At 43.8% G+C, this 18,978-nt stretch overlaps 1 protein-coding gene across 5 annotated transcripts in view; it reads left to right on the forward strand.

The window, feature by feature from the left end:
• LOC144817808 (uncharacterized) overlaps positions 1 to 18,978 on the forward strand; it is a 233,998-nt gene that overhangs the window by 33,713 nt on the left and 181,307 nt on the right. The window contains exon 2 of one of the 5 annotated variants that reach the window (XM_078674637.1): positions 405 to 504. The exons of 3 other annotated variants lie outside the window; for them this stretch is intronic. The gene's annotated coding sequence lies outside the window, so the exon portion shown is untranslated. The remainder of the gene's footprint in view (positions 1 to 404; positions 505 to 18,978) is intronic. One more of the 5 variants, XM_078674638.1, reaches the window with a different exon arrangement.

The following is an 18,978-nucleotide window of genomic DNA, read 5'->3' on the forward strand; positions in this document are numbered from 1 at the left end:
TTAAGATGTTTAAATCTAAAGCGCGAGTGCCGCAATTGATTTGCAATGCAATAGCTTTCTCATTACTGAAAGTTTGAACTATTGGTGTGGGATTTTTATTAGCAACGCCAATAGCTGAAACTTTCAGTAATGCATGACCTATTGCATTGCAAATGCTTGTGTTCATTTATTAATCGGCGACCATCTCTGGCACTGTACATGCCCCGCAGACAAGTAGTAGGAGTGCGAGGTTTCAAAACCAGTATTGGTGAATGAAGGCGAATAAATAGATTGGGAGTGTAACAATGAATATAATATCAGAGTCCAGTCCTACCATTGAATGTTTCTTGCTCAATGGTTACTTTTATCTATTTTCATTAGTGTCCGTCCCCATACACTGATGTATTTCTTCGTTTATGTTCCAGTGTGCTTTCTATTAAGGAGATGTTCTTGCGAAGCTCAAACTCTCCCTGCTGGTTTGATTTGCAGAGAGCGCCTCTGCAACCTCTGAAGAGAGCATGTAAGGTAACCATTAACACACGTGGCCACCTATTTGCCTCTGTTGATTGATTTCTCGTGCTGTCCCAGTTCTGACCGTTGCACTTTGTAATCTCAGACCCTGTGAGTTGCTTTTGGTAATGTTTTCTCTGTTAATGAATTGCAGCTGTGCACTGTGAGAATAAGGTGATTATAGGTTTGTAGCCTGAGTATATCGAAGAGTGCACATAATGACATCTTTTTGGCTCAGTGAGGGCAGGTTGTGGTGATGACATGAGTCCTGTGAACATTTCATGATATCTGCATGAGGGATATGTAATAATACACCGTACTATGCTTGTGAGGACAGTGTGATCATAGATGGCGTGTCACCATTGCACTAATGAGAGGAGGAAGGGCAGGTGGGCCTCTGAGCTAGGTGTGGGATTACCGTTGGAGCTGCCGACTTTGGTACTGGGGAACCGGAGGCGTCGGCTCAAAAGCTTGTGATTTTGGGCAAATTGCTTGATATCCCTGCGCCTACAAAATGAAAGTGATCTTGCGTAATGCAACTGATACTCATGGAAAGCAATCAGTACCTCTGGGTCCAGTTCCCCTATATAAAAAATATGAACAAAAACAAGCATGTGCAATGCAATAGGTCTGGCATTTATGAAAGTTGATGCTATTGGCATTGTAAATGACAATGCCTTTTATTTATGTGTTTTGAAAACCTTCAAGCGGTGCATAAACATGTACTTTGTTCTTAAAGTCGTTGCTTACGAGAAGCAAGGCTGGCAGTAAAAGAGGCACTGTTACTACCAGCCTTGCTTCTCATATGCAACAACTATGAGTACAAAGTGCATGATTATGCACCGCCTGCAGGGTTTCAAAACACATAAATAAAAGGCTTTGTCATTTACAATGCTAATAGCTCAAACTCTCGCAAATGCGAGACCTATTGCATTGCAAATGCTTGTTTCCTAAAGCAGTGTGCGTTGTTTGGAGAATCTGGTTGCAGAATCTGGTTGTGCTTTATCCAAAAAATAAATCTGTTTTTATAAATATCAGGGACACCAACAAGTGGTCCACTGGACCATTCTCCTAACCTTTATGAAGGCATCTTCTATGTGTTTGACTCTGTTAAATGCCATACTACACATCAACCAGTCTACTTCTTGAGGATTACAGCCTTAACAGCTACAGCCAATCTTAGGAACTTCATCTTACACCCCTGCTTAGAGACTACTTCCTTGCAAGCACTTACTTCAAGCCTAGGCAACTTTGGGCAAATCCTTGGTCACATCATCCTATTGCCTTACAGATTATTTTTTGCTGGATTGTACTGCATAATGCTGAGTACTACTGTCAGCCTCATACCTACTCTACCGCTAATTCTGCGCAGCATATTATTATTTTACTTTTTTACTTGTGCCACAGTTTCTTATTGGTCTTCTTCTATATGTCATTGTATCCCAAACTAACTTGTAACAGCGCTGTGTATAAATTCCTTTTTTAGGTCTCGCCTATGCAGCGCGTTGCATAGGAGAGGACCTTTGCAATCGATCAGCACTTTGCCTAAAAGCGTGCATGTTTTGCATTGCTTTGTATTGCAGCGCGTGCACGTTTGGTGTTTCCCTTGCGGGAGCGAGCAGTGGCGCCATCTGTTAGTAATTATCTTCAAAACAGATGGTGCTGCTGCTCGCTCCCGCAAGGGAAACGTTGTGTGTGTCTGGTCCCCCTGCATGTCCCCTCCACCCCTCCTCCACAAAAGTGCGCAATAATTTAGCAGAATGCTCGCTCCCTCTCTTTGGGCTGTGGCTACCTTCTCCTCCTTGTCAGGCTCTTTTGTCCCCTGCAGCCAGCGCAACACTGCTGATTCCCCTCGCCTCTACTTCTTCCTTTTCCAGTCTGTATATCTGCATTCTGTCAAGTCTCCTACCCCTTTCTCCCTATTCCACCCACTATTCTTTCTGCTCCCCTTGTTTTTCCTCAGCTCCTTGCCCCATGATTGTCTTTGCGCCCTTCCTCCCTCTCGCACCCTCTTGGAACCCCCTGCCCTCCTTCCTAGTGTGTACACACGCTCGTTGTGCAGCGGGAATACATTAGTTTCCTACTCAGCGAGAAATGTAGACAATGGAGATCATTTACGTTGTTCTCCTCCGTGGTTTCTAATGAATCACATGTCCGTGGTCTCACAGTCACTGCTGCAAACATGGCCACTTAGTTCACGGTGGAAGGGGACTGGTTTTCCATTGGTCAACCTAAAGTGCAATAGTTGGAGCTTAGGCAAAAATAAATATTTAATTAATAAATGTTATTTTTAAGTATTAATCAATATTGCAGTTTCACAAGCATGGCTTGTTTTCCATATTGCATCAGCTCTGTAATCAATAGGGTAAACTACATCTGTATCTTTGTTGAAAAAATAATGCATGCTCGTCAACATTGATATTTCTATTTTATAAAAAATAGTTGACTGTGTTTAGTGATGCTTGTAGATTATATACATACATTTGAACAGTACAAGATTGCTGCAACCGTGAATCAGGCTATACATAGTCATTTCTGTCTGTTAGCTAAATCAATCTCCCACTCCCTCGGGCTGGGCCTTGTGCATGCGCTCTTTGTGACCTACATTGGAGCAGACTCAGTGGAGCAGCCAGTGTAGAGTCTGCTGAGCAGTGGCACAGACGCACTGGGAGGATGTGCTGCTATTGCCCTGCACCGAAGGCCTAATCCCCTCCGCTGCCATGTGCTGGGGCATGCGTCCATCACAAAGCTATGTGCTGCTCTGCCTGGTGCTGCTCTATATGACCGCCCATCCGGGGGAAGCGGCCATGGGCCAGAGGAGAAGCAGGATCTCAGGTAAGCAGGGGTTTGGCTGCAGCACCCATAAACCTCATGGGAGAGTGCTGCGCTTGTATAACATTTGACAATTGGACCGTTGAATCCTTTGACATCATACTTGCATCTTGAGAACCACTGACTGCACCTACCGAACTGTTGCCATCTTGTTTGAGCCTCTACAGTCGCTACTGTCTTATTTTCACCAGTGGAATTACTGTTCTTGTCTTCCTTCAGCTTTGGTTAAATGACTGACCATATCGCCTGTTCCTATGCAACTACCGACAGCCCCTTCATTCAGTTCACATTAGCACGAATGCCCTGCAATTGGCGTTTATTGGATTTATGCTTTGAGAACCGCAGACCTCTCCTGTGACACAGCCATGAAAATGCCTTTTTGAATAAAGTTATTTTATACCTCCTTTATTCTTGTTACATGCTGTAAATAATACGTAGACATAGCATTTTACTCCATAGTTTTTCCTGTTTTTAATATTCCTGGAACAGAAACCTGTGCTTGCCAAACTCAGAAGGAGATCTTTTAGATCATTCACAGTACGGTTTCAGAGAGGGGCTTGTAACCGAGACCGCCATGGTGATGGCAGTAGAAGAATTAAGAAGAACACTGGATGAAGGAAAGAAGGCCGCCTTGATTTTGTTGGATCCATCGGCGGCTTTCGACACAGTCAACCACGAAATCTTAATTGGTAGATTAGAGGAACTGGGATTTCAAGACAGTGCCATCAATTTACTGACATCATTTTTAACAAACAGAACGTTTTTAGTAGAAATGGATGGGATGGCTTCTAAAACGTTCAAGCTGCCATGTGGGGTGCCTCAGGGTTCATCCCTGAGTCCCACCCTCTTTAATATTTATGTGGCCCACTGAGAGTAATCATAAGGCAATGCGGCTTTTCAGTTATATCATATGCCGATGACACGCGGTGGTGTCCGTATCAAACAACATCGAGGAGACAGCTGACCGCTTTAATATCTGCATGCTACAGATTAATACTTGGATGCAGAATAATTGCCTTAAATTGAATGGGACGGGTATGCTCAGACGTGAGTCCCGTGCTCTCCATGCCACTGGAATCAAGCTATCCAGGCTGATGAGGGCTGAAAGCCCGAAACCGGTCCTTGGATGCTTGTTTCCAGTCCAGGGAGGACCTGGCTTGGCAGTTCGGGCTGGACTGTTCCCGTGGGGCACAGGGTCAAGGCTGATTTGCATATAGCTGGGTTCAAACTGGAAAGGCATGGTGAGCAAAAAAACGATGGATTTAGGCCCAGATCTCTGTACTGGGGTGAATGTATGACATTGTTCTGCATTCTGTCCATCACCTGTTGTTTTTGCTTAAATTGAATGGTGACAAGACAGAGGTCTTGCTACTAGGGTCTAACACCTCCTTCTGGTCCCCAAGATGGTGGCTGGTTGAATTGGTTGAATTGGGCGATTGCCCTGCGCCGGTCACAAAGGTTAGGAACCTAGGGGTAATATTTGACCAAAGACTGACATTTGAAGGTCAAATCAACAAGCTTACTTCCACCTTCTGGGGCATTTTAAAAATGATTAGGAAGATCCGTCCGTTTATCCCATTGGATACTTTAAAAACTGTGATCACTGCATTGGCCATATCACGGTTGGACTACAGAAATGCCCTATAAGTGGGACTCCAGGCACAGCTCCTACTTAGACTCCAACGGATGCAGAAGGCAGCTGCAAGAATGATCCTGGATATTCCTAAACATGAATCAGTAACCAATCAATTGAGGGACCTCCACTGGTTGCCAGTGGGAAAGAGGATTATATTTAAGGCTCAGTGACTGTCATATAAGGCACTACAGGGGAAAGGGCCTCTGTATCTGAGAACACACCTCAGGAAATACATTCCGTCTAGAAATTTAAGGTCAGCACAGGCACATTTACTGGTAGTCCCGAGGTACAAGCAGTTACGCTGGGGGGGGAGAAGTTTTATTGTTGGAACTGCAAAGGTATGGAACTCCCTTCCCTTGGATATTAAAAAATAGTAATTCCCTGATGTCATTCAGAAGTTTTCTGAAAACTTGGCTGTTTAAAAACTAATAAGTTCAGATAAAATCGAATCAGTGGAATTTTAGCTTTTAGGTAGTCCTAGCGCCAAGACGCCCATGGGAATACGTTGCGCTTTACAAGTTGTAAAATCAAATCAAATAAATACAGTCTACCTCAACAAGAGTAACACATCAGTAGGAACACTATGACAGTGTATAAAGTGTTGTAATCCTGGGCCTTTTGCAACAATACCTATAACATGGTACGTGCAAGCAGTGCAGTGAATTTAAGAACATTTGCTCTTTGGTTTACACCTTGAGAATGTGCACTTAATGTGAAAAATGTAATTCCCTTTCCAGCACTAATTTACGCACTCCTAAAATACACACATATGAATGTAGCGGTATTCGCGGCACATTTGTGATTATTCCTCCATGGCACCTGTAATTCCACTCCAGTCTTGTTGTTACTCAGCACTGTAAATAGTAGGTGTTAGCACCATCTCAGTGATGCATGTTTTAACAAGTTTGAAAGTTTTAAAATGGCTGTTGGCCACAACGAGCTTTTAACGTTTGACCAGTAAGCTTACAGATTTTTCCAGTAGGAAATGAACCTTGGGAATTAATTACCATATTTGCTTGCCAAGTGTATTGGCTGATAAGAAAGCTCAGTGCAAAGTACCTGCAACTGAGATCTGTCTATTCAGAAAGCATGTGCTTCATATAGTACGAAAATACCTCTGGTGTTTAGCATGTTTCCTAATGTGTGTAAGGAGTAGGTCATAGGTCTGAATCCTGTTCTGTGCACGACTACTGTTTGATTTGAAGTTGGCTGCATTTTTTTAAGTTGCATAAAATCACTTAAAAAAAAATAACTTTTTTTACTATTTACAGGAAACCAATTCAGCACTAACTTCCTCTAAGCCATGGCATTTATGTTATGTCTGTGTTTGCCCGTGCTGTTGTACTTCTGTAATGCTTTCTCGATTTGTATTGCTAGATAGGCTTTTTTATTCACTAATGTATGTCTCGTGAGTTTACAGAGGCGGAGGCAACCTGACTAGTGCCAGCCTAAGTGTTGCAGGAGTCGTACAGCGCTCCCACTGACGACTTATCTATTTAAACACAGCAGTCACTCTTGGTGCGTTTTCTACCCAATTTTACATTCCTTAGTGTTGGCCTACAGAAGTATGTGTCGCTCTTTGATTGGCCACTCCATGTATGTATAACCTGTATGGCTAAACACTTACAAGGTCCCAAAAGCGAGACCTTTTGGCTATGCCAATGCTTGTTTACGCTTCACAGCTACCCTCATCCTCATCCTATCATTCCCCTTTATCGTGGTAAATTCACCACCATCGATGTTCATCCACCCCATATTCACAGCTAATTGGAAATTGCAGAGAGGCCCAACCTAGCTTCTTGAAAACATATTCTGTCGCTTTAAAAGAATATTGGAGTCCCCATGTAGGAATGTCCCTCTGCATTCGTGAACTCCACCCTTTTTCCAGCAGGTCACAAGTATTTGCTTTTCTAGTGATTCCTTTCTTTTTGATGTTGTCAATTTGCTATTTTACTGTCTCCACTTCCTGGAAGAACTATGTTTTTGATTGAATGTTTCAATTTGCTCTGCCTACAATGAGCATTTGTCCCGCTGTGGCAAATGCCTTTTACAATAAACAATAATCTGTGACTAGCATGCGACAGACAGTCCATTGTGGCTGGCCAACAAAAGGCTTGTATCCAGTGTCTTGGAACTGACATCCAGTAAGTTTTGTTTTCTGTTCAGGAACTTAACCTATGTCACTGAGGACTCATCTGCAGTCAATATGCACAAAGGTACTGGTACTGAAGAAGATCCTGGAATTCATGGTGTGACAGGAACCGCTTCACCTTCTTGATGATAAATATTTGCTACGAAGGCAAAGTCCCTATGTGGAAAAGTAAATTTTGCCATGTTATATGTGCCTACGTGTTCCCCATCCTATGCTATATGTGCATGATCGATATGCATGTATTCCCTATGATCGATTAAAGACGCAATTATAGTTGTGTCCAACTCTAGTATGCCAGTTTCCAGTTTTCGTGAAAGCAACGAGTATTAGGCCTATGTTGCCACGTTTTACAGTGTGCACGTTAACTCATTGAATTGTCCCCGTTCCTAGGCCTCAAAAGGGCCCGGACACCAGATTCAGCTCCAGTCTCCTGAACCCACTCCGCGGAGCGATACAGCCCCCACCTGCATCCCTGACCCTTCACTTACTTCCTGCCTCGCAGTGCCCGGCCCGGCCTGGCTCTGCCTGCCAGTCTGCCAAGAGTATGTTATGCTTCTAGTTATCAGTCCAGCCCTCCTTCTCTGCATTCCTAAGCTACTGAATCGCATCAATAGTTTCAGCCATGGTCTAGCCTTTCTGTCTCCATGTAAGAGAAATACTGTATTAATATTCATAGAATATTCCTAGCACACGCAATACATGTAGAATTATGCACGCACCAGTCTTAGTGTCAAGTAGCCTTTGCCCTGATAACTTTTGGATTCTATCAACATGTACTCCAAACACCAGATACTAGATATGCCATAGGTACATGTCGTTCTGACACCGCAGACTTTTAGTCTCCTCTTCTAGCGGAGAAGTCATAGCCCCCAGTTCTTCCTGGTAACACGTCATTGCCCGTTTGCGCGCACCACTAGGTTAAAGGTCCCAGCTGCTCAGGTAGCCCCCTCCATGTTTCCGCCCCACTTTGTGACACTTCTGTGACGTTTACATCACATGTCTATGTATACGCCCTGTACACGCCTTCTTGTTACACCATTTTGTCCTTATCTTTCGCGACTGCTACGAGTTACGCCTACTGCTACGCCTACTGTATTGAATGTAATGTAATTGTTTTAGTATATATACTGTGTACTGTTACTGAAAGTTACCCATCCCCATGCCATTCCCATTTCCTGGCAGCTGCCATCCAGTCTATTTCCGTGCAGGCTATCCCGTTCCTGTCCCTTCCCTTATGTCTGATTAAAGCCTGTAAGACTCTGATACCTCGAATCCTGTCTCTTATTTATTGAGCTATCTGTTTTATTCACTGTATTCAAAAATAGTACCGGTAATTAATTATTTATTTACCACATAATGGCGCCCGAATAGGGACTTGCCCTTTCCCCACGCGCCGGCGAAGCCACGCAGGCCCCCTGACCCTCTGCAGCCGTGACGGAACTCTACTGCGCACCGGCAGATATTTCTGCTTCAAGTATCCCTCAGGCCCACGGAGGAGACGGAGGTTGCGGTCCAGCATCCAGACGAGGCGGTGAGGAACGCGGCGAGTCCCGACCAGAGCCCAAGCCGAGAGTACAAGGTCCGAGGTATCCGGAGGCCCACCTGTAACTGAAGTCCGAAGTTCGTAGTCCGACGTCGTAGCAGTCCCGTCCAGTCCGAGGCCTTCCGTTCTTGCTGCCCGGTGAGTACCGTTGCTGGGGTAGTATCTAGACAGGGTCAATTAATTTGTCTCTGGTCCAGTGGGTTTGGGTACACAGATCCAGTCCGAAGTGTTCACCTAGGTGGACACGGGTCCTGACGTGTCTCTTTATGGGACCGGTATGTTTCGTACTGTTTTAGCAGTGCATCTAGTAATTCTAGTAAGTTCCGTTCTCGAGAAATTCATGTCTCTGTTTTCAGTATACCAGGTAATATTCTGTCCGAACTATTATTCTAAATGTTATTTAATGTGTTTTCAATGTCGTGGTATGAGTGATTTGTTTTTCTAGTCATTACTGTGTTTATTGTGTATTGTATTGTGTTCGGATTCAAGTCTAGAATGCCTCTGTTCTCCAAGTTACGTCAGTTAAAAACCCGAAAAGGGTTACTCGAGGAAGCAGTTCCTGTCCCGCCTAAGGACAGTCCAGGACATTTTATGTATCATAAGCATGGCTTAAGTGCCATATTGTATTTAGATTTATGGGTCGATTATACCAAAGGTCTGGAAGAGAAATATAGATGGCCTGTATCAGGTACATGGGATGCCGAGTGCATCATGCGAGTAGAAGAGGCATTATGGAAAAAGAAAGCCAGACAGTCCCAGAAAGATGCCATCGAGTTATGGCGCAAAGAATCTCATAAAAGAACCGAAAAAGAAATCAGAAAAACAGAATTAAGTAGAGAATCCTCAGAAAGAGCCCAAGAAAGGGAATTAATCGAAGTAGGTGAACGAGTTAAAGCAGAACAGTCGGACAGACAGAGAAATGCCCTTGTTAAGGGTATGTATCCTCTTCTTGCCGAGGGCTTGCTAAAAGCAACCCCGGAAGCACCATGTAATTTTCCGCCGCCATTAGTCCCGATTAAGCTACGTCACAAACCGACCGCAGCTGATATTTTTCTCTCGTCCTATTTGGACGATACAGTCCCAGAATATGCAAATCCTGTTCCGCCTGCTCCTGTAAATAATGTAATTCCTGTTCCTCCAGCCACCGGGGCCGTGGGTACAGTTCACGTTACAACACCCGTTATAGCACCCCCGGCCCAGCCTACAGTACATGTACCCGCTACATCAGTCACTCTACCAGCACGTACAGTACCCACCGACAGATATCAAGCGAGCACTTACCGAATGTCGTTATGATCCAGTTCCAGGCGATGGTACCATGGTCATATATTCATTACGGTTAAGACGGGTGACCGACTATTTGGACACCCTGCCCGATATGAAAGAACATCTAGACAGAATATATCGTTTTATCCGTACAGGAGTGAATCCAGAAAGTATTCGCGAAGCCATGGCTCAAAGAAAAGTCGAGACTCAGCTCATGATTTTAAAGTTTTTAATTAACTGTTTAATTAGAGAACAAGATTGTCCGGAAAAAGATCAAGAAGAAATGAAAGTCCTGACCAGGTGGAGTGACCATATAGTCGAGGGAAGACACAAGACACAAAATTGTATAGAGAGTATGTACAAGAAAATTCGTAGGGAAATAATAAAATTACACGAGAAACGAGAAGCAACACAAGTAACCGAGAAAGAAGACGACTCTTTTACTGAAGAGGTAGACGACGAGAATCCCTCCAGAATAGCGTATGTAGGTGGAACTAGACTTTCCGACCGACATTCACGCCTAGATCACAAGAAAGTTTTTCCTCCTCCAGCACCAGAACAGGTTTCTCTTGAGCAAGTATTCCAAGCTACCGATCACATTCTGAAATCACGAATAGGCTATAGTGAGCTCAGTACAATGCATGAACAAGAACTAGCCCGATCAGCAGTCCGATGGACTACTGATTCTACCACTTTTCCAGACGAAATAGTGGCACAAATGTTTCTGAAATTGCCCCCAGCCGAGCAGCGACTGGTGGGTATGTATATGGTCCAGCACCTCATTACACTGTATGAGGAACAGCATTCTGATCCAGGTCCACTACATGATGTATTGAACAAGTTACTCCAGTATAGATGGAGAGGTCTAGGTACCGATTTAATTAGTGTTATTCTAGAACAGCGCCACAAATATCGAACGTTCCTGAATCCACATTTTGTTCACGTCCCACCACCAGAAAGTAAATCATTTTACATAGACAGACAGAATCCGTTACGAGAAGTACACCCAGTTAGGACAACGGGTGGTGATCTAGAACGAGTATTTATTTACACCCCCATCACAAAAATGGAACTCTTAGAAATGAAAAAGCTAATTCCCTGTCACGATAAAGATCCAGCAGGGTTCCACCGTGAATTAAAAGACATGCTCCGTATGGGAGAATACACGTATCCTGATATCATTAAAATGTTAAAGGTCCTGTTGCCTGCGGGCATATATGAAAAACTCAAAGAAAAAGAATGGGAGGTGGGAGAGAAAAAGATAGATTGGACAGCTCTAGAAGCTGAAGATAATACACGAGTACCAGGTACCGGTCTTGGGGGGAAAGCTAAAGAATTGCCCGAGTTATTGATACAAGTTTTGCCAAGATTACTAGCCACGAAAAAGGAAGATTGGGATGCCATTTCAGCTTGTAAACAGAAACAAGATGAAGACACTAGTGATTTCTATTCTAGATTTGAAAAATGTTTTATTATTAATAGTGGTCTGAAAACAAGTAGTGAGTCATACCCTCATCTTTTTGTTACCAAACTAGTCGAGAATTCAAGTCCACAAGTTAAAAATAGAGTATTGAAAGTCGAAAGTACCTGGCAAGCTAATACTCCGTCACAGATGCTTCAAATGCTCCAGTATCACCAGAACAGAATCAGGGAAGAGCAGGAACACGAAAGGAGACGTATGAAAGACACGAAAATGAAAGTGTTAGTTGCACAATCTGTTCCACAAGACAGTCAGAAGAGGGGTCCGAATCAAGCCAGTCATACTACAGCTCCCGTTAAAGGGACCTGCAATTACTGTAAACAGCCAGGTCATTTTATAAACGAGTGTGCAGTTCTGAAACACAACATAGCTACTGGTAAAACTAAAGAGAGACCACGTCCGCCTAGACAAGAACAAGTTTCACAGACTTCTCAGCCACCACAGAATGCACAACAGACAGTTACAGCACCGCAGCCTATCGCTGCAACACAGCATGTTACACAGCAGATGTACCAGTATGCACAGACAGAGTATCCAGATTATCAGCCGTATTCATGAAACAGCCTAGAGAGGGAGGTAGGCTTGCCTCTCATCGAGATACCTGTAGATCAAGAGGGTCCCTATGTACACAGTCAAGTATTAGGGAAAGACAGAAAGTTTCTGATTGATACAGGGGCAAGTAGGACTACCATCAGTCATGACGAGGTTCCAGGGGCTCCGCTCTCAGGCTCTAGAAATGTTTCCCTTGGATTTTCAGGAAAGCCTATTGTTAATGAAATATCGAAACCAGTTACTCTAGAAGTCGGTCCATTGTCCCGAACTACTGATTTGTTACTCACGAAATCTTGTCCAGAAAATTTGTTAGGCATTAAGACATTGAAAGAATTAGGAGCAGTCATTTGTTGTTCCCCAGAAGGGGTCCGCCTGTTCTTGCGAGACTTTAAAGGTCATTATGTATTACGAGATTTTGATCCAAGATTATTGAATGTGCCACAGCATTTATGGGCACAAGGTCCAACTGATGTAGGTTGTATGCAAATCACACCCCACCGTGTGACTCTAAAGCAAGGTGTTGTTTTACCCCGAATCAGACAGTACAAATTGCCACCTGAGGCTGTAGCAGCCTTATCCAAAATTATTGACAAGCTTATTGCCCAAGGAGTGGTTGTAGAAACTGACTCCAACGTATGTAATTCTCCTATCATTCCAGTCCTGAAACGTACTGATCCAAATGCACCTCCGGTATATCGATTAGTGATTGACCTTCGAGAACTTAATAAATGTATCATACCCCAGTACCCAGTAGTCCCAGATATTTCTTCCCTTTTGACAGCCATTGATTCTGAAGCTACGTTCTTCACAGTTATCGATCTCAAGAACGCATTTTTCAGTGTCCCCATTCATCCAGACAGCCAGTTCCTTTTCGGTTTCTGTTTAAATGGAAGAAGCTATAAATTCACACGAGCTCCTCAAGGTTTCACAGAAAGCCCTAGCATTTACAGTCAAGCACTTAAGAGACAACTAGACAATATTCACATGCCAACTGACACTGCCCTGCTCCAGTATGTCGATGATCTACTGATCACAGCCCGTTCTGAACGTGACTGCGAGCGTGCGTCACTTACAGTTCTGTATTTTCTGGCCGAGATGGGGCACAAGGTGTCCCCTTCCAAATTACAATTCTGTGTCCAGCAAGTGGTCTACTTGGGACACTTACTGTCCAAGAGGGGTAGGCAGTTGACACCTGACCGTATCCAGTTAATAGCACGTCTTCCACAGCCCAAGACACAGAAGGAGGTGCGAGCTTTTATCGGCCTCACTTCTTACTGCAGACAATGGATTCCTCAGTATGCATTTCTAGCCAAGCCACTGATACAGTTAACGACACAGGAGGCAGCCGTATCGACTGTCCTCCCTTGGACCCAGGAACATACACTTGTTTTTAATGAGTTAAAGAAAGCCTTATGTCAAGCACCAGTTCTAGCAACACCGAACTATAGTAAGCCTTTTACACTTTTTGTCACTGAACGTGATGGTACTGCATTATCTGTTCTCACACAAGATCAAGCAGGACAATACAAGCCCTGTGCTTATTTTTCGAGCACATTAGATCCAGTGGCCCAGGCTCTGCCTGCATGCCTCAAGTCAGTCGCAGCCACAGCTCTAGCTATCAGACAAAGTGATTCCATAGTGTTAGGACATTCCCTGACAGTACAAGTTCCACACTCCGTGGAAGTTCTTTTAAACCGAACCCAGACTCAGCACTTGACAATTGCACGTTTAACAGGTTATGAACTGACACTGTTTCAGCCACACATAGAAATCAGACGCTGCAACATTCTAAATCCTGCTACACTGTTACCGTCAGTTACTTCAAATTCTGCCACACATGACTGTGTGGAAGTTGTTAACACTATGACGAAGCCAAGACAAGATCTGACAGACATTGCATTACCTGATCCCGACCTGACACTTTATGTGGATGGTTCATGTATGAGAACAAGCACAGGAGAACTAGTAGCCGCGTATGCAGTGACTACTGACACCGAAGTTATAGAAACACATCGTATTGACACCCTGTCTGCTCAAGCAGCAGAGCTAGTCGCTCTGACCCAAGCTTGCATACGTGCCAAGAACATGAAAGTAAATATATACACAGATTCACGTTATGCATTCGGAGTCGTACACGACTTTGGAGTGCTCTGGCAGGAACGAGGTTTTATGACCTCTCATGGAACCAAGATCCAGCATGGTCTCCTCATTCAAGCTCTGTTAGATGCAATACATTTTCCGACAGCTATCGCTATCATGAAGTGCAAGGCACATACGAGGGTCACTGACATTATTTCCCAAGGTAACGATCTAGCAGATCGAACAGCCAAGCTCACAGCTCAGACTCCAGACATTCCAGTTAACACGACACAGACACTCACTCCAGATCAGACTACTTGTATGACAGTTAAGGACCCTACACAAGATGTCATAGACATACAGTCACATGCTACTCCCGAAGAAATCAAGAGATGGTCCGAACAAGGAGGGGTCCAGACAGATCAAGGATGGTTGACGAAGGGAAAAGCCACATGGTTTCTCCCCGACTCTATGGTTCAAGTCATTATTAATACCGCACATAGTCCAGCACATCTAGGAGAAAAAGCTATGTTAGACAGTATTCAGAACCTTTGGTTCAACAAGCATTTACGAGCAGCAGCCAAGCAGAAAGTACGTACCTGTATGATATGTTGTCAGTTCAATCCAGGTAAAAGCGTCCCGGTGGAACAAGGTGGATTCCAACCTCCCGACCACCCTTTTGAAGTCCTCCAGATGGATTATATTCAGATGGAGCGATGTCGAGGTTTCAAGTATGTCCTCGTAGTTGTATGCGCTTTGTCCAGGTGGACAGAAGCATATCCAGTTCCAGATTACACAGCTGCGACCACTGCCAGGCAGTTGGTTCGTGAGTACTTTCCCCGTTATGGATTACCTAGAGTCGTGTATTCAGATAACGGCCAGCCATTCTCATCCGAGCTCATGAAACAAGTTTCCCTTCTGTTAGGGTACCAGTGGAAGTTCCATTGTGTACGCCATCCTGAAGCAGCCGGTCTCGTAGAGAGACATAACCAGACTTTGAAAATCCGCATTGCTAAAGTGTGTACAGAAAAAGGTGTAGATTGGTTAATAGCTCTGCCAGTTGCTCTTTTTTATATGAGAATGGTTGCACATTCCAGATCAGGTCTGTCCCCATACGAGGTCGTATTCGGCCGCCCTCCAAACATGTGGGGTACACCTATGCCCCGAAAGATTACAGATGTTTCCAGTAATATGCTGACAGATTACCTAGCTTCCTTGATGTCTGCCCTACACTCTTGTCGTTCACAGGTTGCCGCTGCATTTCCAGACAACACTGAGGTGAAACCGCATGAAGTCGTTCCGGGAGAATTCGTCCTGGTGCGCAATTTTGATCGTTCAAGTCCGTTGGAGCCCCGTTGGAAGGAGCCCCAGCTGGTGTTATTGACAACAAGGACCGCCGTCAAGCTCGAGGGTCGCAAAGGCTGGGTGCATACCAGTCATATTAAGAAATTCCATGGATTGCGACAAAAGACATTTATCAAAGACTGTTCCATTCTTAAGGACTGCCCAAACACAGACTCTGAATTCAAACTTCCCCTGTTAGAGAAAACTCCGCAGCAGGAGTATAAAACCAAACTCCGGTCTAGTAAAATAAGTCAGCCAGTTTAATTGTCTAAGTCCCTCTCGGGTGAAACGGTTAGACAGGTTCCTGACATGTATGAGATAGACCCACACAGTGAGAGAGTTAGTCAAAGCTCTAAAAGATGTATTATCGTTCTATTCTTTTTGTTATTTTTGAGTCTTATGGTTACATGCATAAGTTATGCTTTACATTTATGTTTTCCAACTTCACATGTACATATGTTTTCTAATGCTACAGTAGAGCACACATTTAGTGATCTGCCTCCTCACGAGCTATCCTATCGTCTTGCTATGCGTAACAACACATTCATTCGAATGTTGCACTATTCACACCAGACCAACAATGCCACTAATTGTTGGGTGTGTGGTCGACTCCCCCCTTTTCAGACACCGAAGGGAGTTCTGCCACTTTTTCCCTATCCGTTTTCACATAATGGTTCGTGTGGAGCATGGTCCACGTTAACGTCTTCCTCAACTGATATGTCCCTTCTGAATCGAACATGTTTCCCAGACAAGCAAGGTCTTTCCCATAGAACAGGGTTAGATCTAGAAAATGAAGTGTATGATTTAGGTAATTATTCCTCGAATTTCATGGTCCTGAATGTTCAGTCCGATACTACTCCAGATTTGCCTGCTATTTCAGTACTACCAGTCAAAGGCAAATTATGTGTCAGAAAGAATGGTTCCGCACATGTAGGACATAGTGATTGTACTACTATTGTCGAGTATAGTGACAGTGGGAAATCTATTTTTAAAGCCTCACGTCATTCTTATTTTGTTTGTGGTCAGACCGCATATGTTCGTCTGCCCCTCGATTGGGATGGAACATGTTACATTTCCTTCCTACTGCCACCAGTTTTTCTAGCCCCATCCGATTATCACAGAAACACACATCTAGTACACGTTAGACCTAGAAGGGAGACCGAGTCCCCAATTGTCGATCAAACTGAAACTGCTCTAGAACAATATCAAGACTTCAATAAAGGTTTCTTCTTCTTTATAGGTCCTGTCCAGAATAGTAAGTTAATACGTAGGCTAACCAGAACCCTTGAAGCAGTAGTGAATGAGACTACTTCCGCTCTAGGTAACTTAACCGAAGAGCAATCTGCTATGCGTTTTGTTGTGCTCCAAAATCGTCTCGTTCTTGACGTCATACTGGCCGATAGAGGAGGAGCTTGTAGAGTCATCGGATCTAGTTGCTGCATTTTCATTCCTAATAACGCGCCGTCTGTTTATTCAGCTATAACCAGACTTCATAAAATTGCCCATCAGTTACACCAGAATCCAGGCACCTGGACATGGTCCGGTTGGCTTTGGAGTATCATATCTGCCTGGGGATGGAAAGTATTGTCATTCCTAGGTATAGCAGTAATGATTATATTCAGTTGCTGCCTCTGTTTACAATGTGGCCCTGCGATTTGCGGCATGTGTGCTACCTCTTGTATTCCTAGTCCTAAATCCCGTTCCAAGACAATTCGAGACGAGCAAATGATGCTATATGAACAGATAGATGGTATCATGAATATTGATGTTTCCTGATGGAAACGTAGGGCACAAGGAGGGAATGTGGAAAAGTAAATTTTGCCATGTTATATGTGCCTACGTGCCCGGCCTGGCTCTGCCTGCCAGTCTGCCAAGAGTATGTTATGCTTCTAGTTATCAGTCCAGCCCTCCTTCTCTGCATTCCTAAGCTACTGAATCGCATCAATAGTTTCAGCCATGGTCTAGCCTTTCTGTCTCCATGTAAGAGAAATACTGTATTAATATTCATAGAATATTCCTAGCACACGCAATACATGTAGAATTATGCACGCACCAGTCTTAGTGTCAAGTAGCCTTTGCCCTGATAACTTTTGGATTCTATCAACATGTACTCCAAACACCAGATACTAGATATGCCATAGGTACATGTCGTTCTGACACCGCAGACTTTTAGTCTCCTCTTCTAGCGCAGAAGTCATAGCCCCCAGTTCTTCCTGGTAACACGTCATTGCCCGTTTGCGCGCACCACTAGGTTAAAGGTCCCAGCTGCTCAGGTAGCCCCCTCCATGTTTCCGCCCCACTTTGTGAAACTTCTGTGACGTTTACATCACATGTCTATGTATACGCCCTGTACACGCCTTCTTGTTACACCATTTTGTCCTTATCTTTCGCGACTGCTACGAGTTACGCCTACTGCTACGCCTACTGTATTGAATGTAATGTAATTGTTTTAGTATATATACTGTGTACTGTTACTGAAAGTTACCCATCCCCATGCCATTCCCATTTCCTGGCAGCTGCCATCCAGTCTATTTCCGTGCAGGCTATCCCGTTCCTGTCCCTTCCCTTATGTCTGATTAAAGCCTGTAAGACTCTGATACCTCGAATCCTGTCTCTTATTTATTGAGCTATCTGTTTTATTCACTGTATTCAAAAATAGTACCGGTAATTAATTATTTATTTACCACACCTAAATCAGAAATGACTATCACTATTCCCCCACTCTGTTGGCTTTTTATAATCCTTTTAGGATGGGATGCCCGTACATATGCGTACCTCCCAGAGAAAACGTTTATTTTACTGGATATTGTGCTCACAAGTGATTCGTTCTGAATAGTACCACAGAGGGATGTGCATGCACAGTGAGAACTCCACTGAGCAGGCTCGGATGTATGCAAGGTACACTTGCCCATTATTTCAAAGTATCCCAAAGAGATCAAGTGGTCTTTGGCTGAATCCTTCACATTTGCATTTCCTTCACATCACAGACTGAACTTGGCTTCCTCCAGAGTTCCAGTATATCTACTGCTATCAAGGGTATCTAGGACCACTACTTTGGTACCAGAGATTCCATTTGGGAGGTTATTCTGGTAGTAAAATTCTGACCACAAGAAGAAGAACAAAAATATACGATGGAGAAGATAAAGATATGGAGTAAATTCATGCCAGGTCTGTTACTGATTTCCTCAAGACCAATTGAAGAGCCACAACTCTGTCATTGTTGCTGAATTGGTGGTGTCACTGATAGCACCTACGTCTTCTCTACATTGTATCTCTGAAGTTATAAATATTTTCTCAGACTTAAAGATTGATAAAAATTGTCACCACTCATTCAGCAGAGCAGGGAGAAAGGTTGTTGGTTCACTCTGACAGATGATTTACTTTCTCATTTCACACATGCCTTCTTTTTCAAGATAGTACTACCACTAACTTCATCAAGATTTATGAAGCACCGCTTGTGCTCTTAACAAGCACTGAGATTTTCAACAGTCATCAACATCCAGTGACCACTATGGGCCTCAAGCAGAGATGGGCCGTAAACCGATATCTTCCAAAATTCAGCAGTACACCTCTCCACCCAACTTTTGAATCAACCACTTCATTTA

This window comes from Lissotriton helveticus, chromosome 2_1 (assembly GCF_964261635.1).
Source record: "Lissotriton helveticus chromosome 2_1, aLisHel1.1, whole genome shotgun sequence".
NCBI classification, from domain to species: domain Eukaryota; kingdom Metazoa; phylum Chordata; class Amphibia; order Caudata; family Salamandridae; genus Lissotriton; species Lissotriton helveticus.